Source organism: Triticum urartu, chromosome 1A (assembly GCF_056163025.1).
Source record: "Triticum urartu cultivar PI428250 chromosome 1A, HENAU_Tu73, whole genome shotgun sequence".
In the NCBI taxonomy this organism is placed as follows: domain Eukaryota; kingdom Viridiplantae; phylum Streptophyta; class Magnoliopsida; order Poales; family Poaceae; genus Triticum; species Triticum urartu.
In genome coordinates this window covers 46,462,121-46,472,166 of record NC_141873.1, presented here as the reverse complement: position 1 = coordinate 46,472,166, position 10,046 = coordinate 46,462,121, and the positions used below count along the sequence as shown (strand labels likewise).

The 10,046-nt window shown below is 40.7% G+C and overlaps 1 non-coding gene and 1 pseudogene across 1 annotated transcript; both read right to left on the bottom strand.

The window, feature by feature from the left end:
- Positions 1-2,065: 2,065 nt before the first annotated feature.
- LOC125533283 (small nucleolar RNA Z103) lies at positions 2,066-2,158 on the bottom strand (annotated as a pseudogene).
- A 270-nt stretch (positions 2,159-2,428) lies between these two features.
- On the bottom strand, positions 2,429-2,523 carry LOC125533280 (small nucleolar RNA Z103). Its single transcript, XR_007294207.1, has one exon. It is a non-coding gene; the product is annotated as a small nucleolar RNA Z103 (small nucleolar RNA).
- Positions 2,524-10,046: the final 7,523 nt, after the last annotated feature.

Below are 10,046 nucleotides of genomic sequence, written 5' to 3'. Positions count from 1 at the left end.
CTACAAATAAACCCCTCTGCCAGTATAAAAGCTAGCTACTCTTGGATACCACAGAACATGCTCTTCAACATAGGAAGAAGTCATCAATGGAGTTCTACCAACAACACAAGCTCCATTCACCTACAAGAACAGAATGGAATATCAAGTACTTGGATTGTTCAAGAAGATTACAACCAACATATATATGTAGAAGTACATCAGGAAACATGATGGAGCAAATTGGATAACAGATACACTTATATAGCCCAACAAATGGGTGATGACAACAAGCAAAAAAGGTTTGGACATAAATAGTGTCAGATCAAGCAGAAGATTATAAGGCAGTAAACATGTTGTCACATCCTCTTTGACCCTCTTCAGATCAATTAATCTACATAGCTTAAATTTTATTTGTGCTTTATAGCAAAGAGCAAAACTAAGGAGAGCAAAGCATAGTTGATGATGGATTGGTGAATTACCTCGATGGCGTACTTGATGGTAATGTCGGTCCTTCTGGAGCTAGTAGTGTTCGTCCACAGACATAAGCATAGAAAAGAAAACATGATTTCAGCGAAACTAAAACTGTCAATGAAAGTTGAATAACAATGCAGCAGATTAGCTCTTAGCATGGAGGAACATCACCAAATTAAACAAGATGGTTGTTCAAGTTTCTATATGAGTATTCATGATTTCAGTTTGTCATCATCGTTTAAATAGCTTGGCAAACATTGACAGCAAAGAAACAAAAAATGTAAGTCAATAGCTTTGTGAGCATGTAGTAGATTGTTCACATCCTAATGAAATACATGGCAAAGAAGCTTAAACTATACTAGCAACAGAAATCAGTCAACAGAATCTGAGAGTGACTGATGGTTGTTTCAACAAACAAATAGTTTATTGACATCTTAACATGGACCAAAGAACCGTTGTTACTTCACAATGCAGATAAATAGATCAAATCTAGCAAGCAAGGACCTGACCTGTCCTCTCGGAAGAAAGGAAGAGGGTTTCAGTTTTCTTGTCACAAATTTGATGGCTAATGTGGTGGTGTAGTAAGCAAATAGGATTATACCCAGGGTAGAGCATGATGAGAGGGAGAGAGATACCTTCCATGGTGTCAGCCAGCACTTGGGTCGGAGCAGCAAGAAGTAGACGGACCGATGCTCTTCTTTGTGGTACACTTCTGCATGACACGGATATTATTTTCTTGTTGTTGACGTCTTGATCAATCTGCTACCAGCTTGCATGGTATACAAACTACGCACACGTAGAGATCTCCATCAATTTCCATTCCTTATTGACAACCGACCACCATCCTGCACAATTTAATTAGCATGCATGTCAATAATGACAAATAATCAAGACTATTATGCAACATGACAAAAATTCGTTAAGAAATATGCATCTTTAATAGGCAAGATCTAATATTACTAGTCAAAGCATGCATACTAACATCACAAACATGCATCATATAGTAATTCAACATTGTATCTTGCAAGTCAACAGTTATCACGGAGGATAAGATAGCATAAGATGAATGATGGCACTTAAATTCTAATCTCACATACGCCATAGTAACAGTACATCACACTTGGATATATCTAAGAAATGCAGTTGGTTCTCATAAGCAAGTGTTCTCAGGTTTGCCTTAACATGACAGCTTAAGGTAACACAATAAAATGGATAGAACAATAATAGAAACAACTCAGATTACACACATAGCTATATCCATAGTGCCAACTATAGATAAAATCATGCACACTCGAATATAAACTGAACAACAGCAACCAGAGCAAGACATTATCGTTGTCGTCTACAAATAGAAGTGTAACATTACTTTCCAGCATGCATTAAAGGGAAGAGCTAATACAGGGCAGGTATATGGGTATCAAAACAAACAAGAAAGGAACCACATTATTTGATATCAGATTGTCAACCATTGAATTACAAAAGAAACAACATGAAATTGCTGTTATGGCCAAGCAGAAGAAATCTCCTACTAATAAACAGTGATATATCAGGAGAATTATTAAAGCATAGAACTATCCACAATGGCAATATGAATACAGGCATGTGCAATGGCTAGGAGGATCCGAATACTGGCTTGGTTTCTGTGAAGAGAAATAATAGCGCTCAGCATGTTCATTGCCAATCATCAGGAAAGGATCATCATATCCTCCAAATCGAATGGCACATTGAAAACAAATAGAATGTTGGAGAATTTGAGAATGTGTAGTAAATCTAGCACAGAGAAACCTACATCTATTTGCAGAATTTGAGAATTACTATGACTCATACTCGATGGCCATATGAATAGATCCACTAGTAATCAATTTTCACCACATAATGGGCATATCAAAACATTAAAAAAGACATTCATGGTGCCAAAGAAAGATAACAAACTACAAAACAGTAGCAAGCAATAAAGAACAAAAATCTATGCTACTAGGCAGATCAGAGTCCTGGCTTGGTTTCTCCCAAGAGAAATTATAGCGCTCAACATGTTCATTGTTGATCATCCGGGGAAAGGATCATGATGTCCACCAAAGTAGTACGTGTCCATCAAGAAATTTGTAGATCATAGCTTAGGATGAGCTAGTTAATTGTTTATCATCTAGGTAAAGGATCATCCTTATCTAGTTCAAACCAAGATATGTACAACATATAAAATGTAAAGAAAAATAAAGATAAAATATATCAACACAATGGCACATCTTAAAAGCATGAGATATTTTTGGAGGTACTAACGAAATTTCAAGCACCTAATTGGAGTACAACACAAAACAGAACGGAATGCTAAGTACTAACACCACATGACAGAAATGGTACTAAGGCACTCCTTTCTACTTAAAACCAAATCAAGGTACAGAGCATAGCCAGGCCACCAGTTCAGCAGTAGTGCAGTACGGTCTTGCTGCAGTTGTCAAGTGCCATGGGTAAATGTCAAGAAGAATGTTATGGTAGCCATTACATCTGACAAGGGTCTCTGTGATGGTATCAATTCTACATCTATTAAAGTCAGGAAAGCACTCCAGCAGATGACTTCTGGTAATTTGGTTCATGGTTTTCTTCTGTTATTTATATGGCTTGTACTCAGAACTATGGCTTATAACTCTAGTAATCAGGCCAGAGAAAGAAAGCAAGTATGTCATCTTAGGATAAACGGGGAGAGTTCAACACATCCGTGACTCCAACCTTTCGATCAAAGAAAAGGCAGCTGGCCTAATATATCTCGAGATACAAATGGAGGCGCAGCGAACAGATCTCGCGATGCAGCGAGGGGAAGGGAGAGGTGGGACGGAGGGGATCTTACAGAAGAGGATGAGGCCCCTGAAGCCGGCGAGGGGCGTATGCGATGCGACGGATGGAGAGGTCGAGGCAGGCATCCCACTTGGCATCCAAGTCATGGTGGATGGGGACGGCCTCGGCGCCGGGGCGAGAGCGGCGGGTGGCACGGGCGTGGGTGGAGCAGCGCCGGAGTTGGCGCGGGCGCGGGGTAGCAGGTCGTGGGTGCGGCCCCATAGAGCTATACTCTCCTGGCCGCGGCGGTGCGGCCCCTTGGCGCCACGGAGGCGGCTAAGAAGGAGGGGAACGCCGCCGAGGAGGCAGTGGTGAGGGTGGGGGAGGCGGAGGCCTTGAGCGCAAACACCATGGGTGCGAGGGAGGGGAGGGAGGAAGGGGTCGACGGCGGCGGTAGCGGTGTGCGCGCGGGATTGGATTGAATTGGGCCAGGGTGAGGGGAGGGCGCGGTGGTGTGCGGCGGTGGTGTGGGTCGTCAACGGTGAGGGTGGGGCGTCGGCTGCGGGAGTGGACAAGAGGGGTGGGGGAGGGATCTGGATCTGGATGGGGGAGGAGGGGCGGCGGAGGAGGGATTTGGATCGGGGAGAGGGAGACAGTAGCGCCCTAGGGTTTCTCCGGAAGGAGGGGATGGAGAGATGCTGGATCAACAGGAGGACGGGTCAGATCGAATAAAGGGGTGATCCGTGCGCTGTGTCCTGATTTGTTCAAAAAATGAGCTATTAAAGATTACTCTTCTTAGTGCTAAAAACAGGGGGGTTGAAGCAGCTACCCAAAATATTTCACAAAATGGCATCACTAAGATTTTCACTTAAGTTAGACCACCTTTCATGGATGATTACCAATTTGATTGCATTTCCGATCTTTCTAGCTATTTTGTGAAACAGCCAATTCGGCAAGAAGCGGGTCAAATTTGAACTACACTAGATGATAGCCCGCACGTTGTTGCGGGAATGTTTTGCAACATATTCAGTTAGAATTGGTTGTATGGAACATGAATATTTGAAGAATATATAATATGAGAAGCTGAAAATAAATATGATTTGTGGTGTTTGATTATTGTATAATGTAAATATCATAATAGAATGTAAATTCTCATGCACGTTTGCATGTTGAGGTGGTTTTTTATTATGCATGATTGCATGTTGTGGTGGACCTTCCTCCATGCATATTGAATGATAAGGTGGCATACTTGCATGTTGAGAGAAATAGGCTAGTGGGGGCTAGCTATTTAGATATAGAATATGTGTTTTATAGTTTTATATTTAATTTTTCAAAAAAACATTTTTAGTTACAAAAGTAGCTATTTCATCATGGACAAACCAAGAGTTTTGCATTATTAAGCACCTAACTAAGAACGGTCGCGCGATCAAATTTGATCACATTTTGAAATCGGCATAGGAAATTCATTAAAAAATGAAAAACATTCGCATTGTGTCATTATATGTGACCTAGTTTCCAGAAAAAACACCAAACTTAGGCTACAACAATTGTCTTTAAAAAGTTTTCTCAAAAAATGAGCTATCATGCGTGAAGTTTCATGGCTTTCAAGGCAAATGCCAATGATATGGCCGCATCCATGGCATAGTTTGTTCAAATGATCTCATATTGTGTACGAGGATGCATCTTGGAATGGCAAACAATGTTGCCTAAGGAAGTTTTCATTTTCTTTGGACGAAAAATACATTTTCCATTTTTTGAGTGCCCAAAATGAGTTTTTTGTGAAGGACCTACCATATATTTGTTGCAAAATTGTACCAAATCAATTTTTTAAAATACTAGGCCATATTTAATGCACAATTGACCAAATGGTTGGGTGTCAAAAGCTTTGATCCACCTCTCGTGAAAAAGACAAATTTCCGCCGATTCTGTAGGAAACGGGTCAAAATTGAACTACAGCTGCGTCATAATTTGCTCTTTATTTTTTCCAAAAAACATTTATAGGTACATAAGTATCTATTTACTCAGAGAAACACCAAAAAATTCCAATATTCAACCACTAGCTAGGAATGGTCATGCCTGCCATTTTGACCGCATTTTGAAACAGGCATAAAGAATTAAAAAAAAATCAAAAAATTTGGAAAAACTTCGCATTGTGTCATTATATGTGACCAAGTTACCAAGAAAAATAATAAACTTGTAATACGGTAATTATTTTTAAAAAGTGTTCTCAGAAATGAGCTATCATGTGTGAAGATTCAGGGTTTTCAAGGCAAATGATCAATGTTATGGCCACATTCATGGCATAGTTTCTTCAAATGATCTCATATTGTGCACAAGGGTGCATGTTGGAATTCCAAATAATGTTGGATAAGGAAGTTCTCATTTTCTTTGCACGGAAAATTCATTTTCCATTTTTCGAGTGCCCGAATTGAGTTTTTTGTGAAGGACCTACCATATATTTGTTGCGAAATTGGACCAAATCAATTTTCTAAGTACTAGGCCATATTTAATTCACAATTGACCAAATGGTTGGGTGTCAAAAGCCTTGATCCACCTCTGGTGAAAACAACAAATTCCTGCCGATTCAGTAGGAAGCGGGTCAAATTTGAACTGTAGCTGCCTCATAGTTTGCTCCTTATTTTTTCCAAAAATCATTTGTAGGTACATAAGTATCTATTTAATCAGAGAAACATCAAAAGTTTTCCAAGATTCAACCACTAGCTAGGAAAAGTCAAACTATTGGGGAACATAGTAATTTCAAAAAAATTCCTACGCGCATGCAGGATCATGGTGATGAATAGCAACGAGAGGGGAGAGTGTGTCTAGGTACCCTCGTAGACCGAATGCGGAAGCGTTAGCACAACGCGGTTGACGTAGTCATACGTCTTCATGATCCGACCGATCCAAGTACCGAATGCACGACACCTCCAAGTTCTGCACACGTTCAACTCGATGACGTCCCACGAGCTCCGATCCAGAAAACCTTCACAGGAGAGTTTCGTCAGCACGACGGCGTGGTGATGGTGATGATGATGCTACCGACGCAGGGCTTCGCCTAAGCACCGCTACGATATGATCGAGGTGGATTATGGTGGAGGGGGCACCGCACACGGCTAAGAGATCAATGATCAATTGTTGTGTCTCCAAGGGGTGCCCCCTCCCCGTATATAAAGGAGTGGAGGAGGGGGAGGGCCGGCCCTCTTTATGGAACGCCCTAGGGGAGTCCTACTCCCACCGGGAGTAGGATTCCCCCTTTCCTAGTAGAACTAGGAGCCCTTCCAAGTAGTGTGAGTAGGAGAGAAGGAAAGGGAAAAGTGAAGAGAAGGAAGGAGGGGCGCCGCCCCTCCCCCTAGTCCAATTCAGACTAAGCATTGGGGGGGGGGGCGGAGCCTCTCCTCTCTCTTTCCCCTAAAGCCCAATAAGGCCCATATACTCCCCAGCGAATTCCCGTAACTCTCCCGTACTCCGAAAAATACCCGAATCACTCGGAACCTTTCCGATGTCCGAATATAGTCGTACAATATATTGATCTTTACTTCTCGACCATTTCGAGACTCCTCGTCATGTCCCCGATCTCATCCAGGACTACGAACTACCTTCAGTACATAAAAACACATAAACTCATAATACAAATCGTCACCGAACGTTAAGCGTGCGGACCCTACAGGTTCGAGAACTATGTAGACATGACCGAGAAATGTCTCCGGTCAATAACCAATAGTGGAACCTGGATGCTCATATTGGCTCCTACATATTCTACGAAGATCTTTATCGGTCAAACCGCATAACAACATACATTGTTCCCTTTGTCATCGGTATGTTACTTGCCCGAGATTCGATCGTCGGTATCTCAATACCTAGTTCAATATTGTTACCGGCAAGTCTTTTTACTCGTTCCGTAATACATGATCCCGCAACTAACTAATTAGTTACAATGCTTGTAAGGCTTATAGTGATGTGTATTATCGAGTGGGCCCAGAGATACCTCTCTGACGATCGGAGTGACAAATCCTAATCTCGAAATACGCCAACTCAAGAAGTACCTTTGGAGACACCTGTAGAGCACCTTTATAATCACCCAGTTACGTCGTGACGTTTGGTAGCACAGAAAGTGTTCCTCCGGTAAACGGGAGTTGCATAATCTCATAGTCATAGGAACATGTATAAGTCATGAAGAAAGCAATAGCAACATACTAAACGATCAAGTGCTAAGCTAACGGAATGGGTTAAGTCAATCACATCATTCTCCTAATGATGTGATCCCATTAATCAAGTGACAATTCATGTCTATGCCTTGGAAACATAATCATCTTTGATCAACGAGCTAGTCAAGTAGAGGCATACTAGTGACACTTTGTTTGTCTATGTATTCACACATGTACTAAGTTTCCGGTTAATACAATTCTAGCATGAATAATAAACATTTATCATGATATAAGGAAATAAATAATAACTTTATTATTGCCTCTAGGGCATATTCCCTTCAGTCTCCCACTTGCACTAGAGTCAATAATCTAGTTCACATCGCCATGTGATTTAACACCAATAGTTCACATCTCCATGTGATTAACACCCATAGTTCATATCGTCATGTGACCAACACCCAAAGGGTTTACTAGAGTCAATAATCTAGTTCACATCTCTATGTGATTAACACCCAAAGAGTACTAAGGTGTGATCATGTTTTGCTTGTGAGATAAGTTTAGTCTATGGGTCTGCCACATTCAGATCCGTATGTATTTTGCAAATTTCTATGCCAACAATGCTCTGCATGGAGCTACTCTAGCTAATTGCTCCCACTTTCAAAATGTATCCAGATTGAGACTTAGAGTCATCTGGGTGTCAAATTTTGCATCGACGTAACCCTTTATGATGAACCTTTTGTCACCTCCATAATCAAGAAACATATCCTTATTCCACTAAGGATAACTTTGACCGTTGTCTAGTGATCTACTCCTAGATCACTATTGTACTCCCTTTCTAAACTCAGTGTAGGGTATACAATAGATCTGGTACACAACATGTCATACTTTATAGAAACTATGGCTGAGGCATAGGGAATGACTTTCATTCTCTTTCTATCTTCTGCCATGGTCGGGCTTTGAGGCTTACTCAATTTCACACCTTGTAACACAAGTAAGAACTCTTTCTTTGACTGTTCTATTTTGAACTACTTCAAAATCTTGTCAAGGTGTGTACTCATTGAAAAAACATATCAAGCGTCTTGATCTATCTCTATAGATCTTGATGCTCAATATGTAAGTAGCTTCACCGAGGTCTTTATTTGAAAAACTCCTTTCAAATACTCCTTTATGCTTTCCAGAAAATTCTACATTATTTCCAATGAACAATATGTCATTCACATATATTTATCAGAAATGTTGTAGTGCTCCCACTCACTTTCTTGTAAATACATGCTTCACCACAAGTCTGTATAAAACTATATGCTTTGATCAACTCATCAAAATGTATATTCCAACTCTGAGATGCTTGCACCAGTCCATAGATGGATCGCTGGAGCTTGCACATTTTGTTAGTACCTTTAGGATCGACAAAACCTTCTGGTTGCATCATATACAACTCTTCTTTAGGAAATCCATTAAGGAATGTAGTTTTGACATCCATTTGCCAGATTTCATAAAATGTGGCAATTTGCTAACATGACATCGCTACGAGTGAGAAAATCTCATCGTAGTTAACACCTTGAACTTTGTCAAAACCTTTTTTGACAAGTCTAGCTTTGTAGATAGTAACACTACTATCAGCGTCCGTCTTCCTCTTGAAGATCCATTTATTTTCTATGGCTTGCCGATCATCGGGCAAGTCAACCAAAGTCCACACTTTGTTCTCATACATGGATCCCATCTCAGATTTCATGGCCTCAAGCCATTTCACGGAATCTGGGCTCATCATCGCTTCCTCATAGTTCGTAGGTTCGTCATGGTCTAGTAGCATGACTTCCAGAAAGGATTTCCGTACCACTCTGGTGCGGACCATACTCTGGTTCTCCTACGAGGTTTGGTAGTAACTTCATATGAAGTTTCATGATCATCATCATTAGCTTCCGCACTAATTGGTGTAGAGATCACTAGAACTGATTTATGTGATGAACTACTTTCCAATTCTAGAGAAGGTACAATTACTTTATCAAGTTCTACATTCCTCCGACTCACTTCTTTCGAGAGAAACTTCTTCTCAAGAAAGGATCCAGTCTTTAGCAACAAAGATATTGCCTTTCAGATCTGTGATAGAAGGAGTACCCAACAATTTCTTTTGGGTATCCTATGAAGACACACTTTTCTGATTTAGGTTTGTGCTTATCAGGCTCAAACTTTTTCAGATAAGCATCACAACCCCAAACTTTAAGAAACGACAACTTAGGTTTCTAGACAAACCATAGTTCGTACGGTGTCGTCTCAATGGATTAGACGGTGCCCTATATAACTGATGTCTACTACACAACCTTCTTCTTGTAGACGTTATTGGGCCTCCAAGTGCAGAGGTTTGTAGGACAGTAGCAAATTTCCCTCAAGTGGATGACCTAAGGTTTATCAATCCGTAGGAGGCGTAGGATGAAGATGGTCTCTCTCAAGCAACCCTGCAACCAAATAACAAAGAGTCTCTTGTGTCCCCAACACACCCAATACAATGGTAAATTGTATAGATGCACTAGTTCGGCGAAGAGATGGTGATACAAGTGGTATATGGATAGTAGATAATAGTTTTTGTAATCTAAAAATATAAAAACAGCAAGGTAACTAATGATAAAAGTGAGCGTAAATGGTATTGCAATGTGTTGAAACAAGGCCTAGGGTTCATACTTTCAC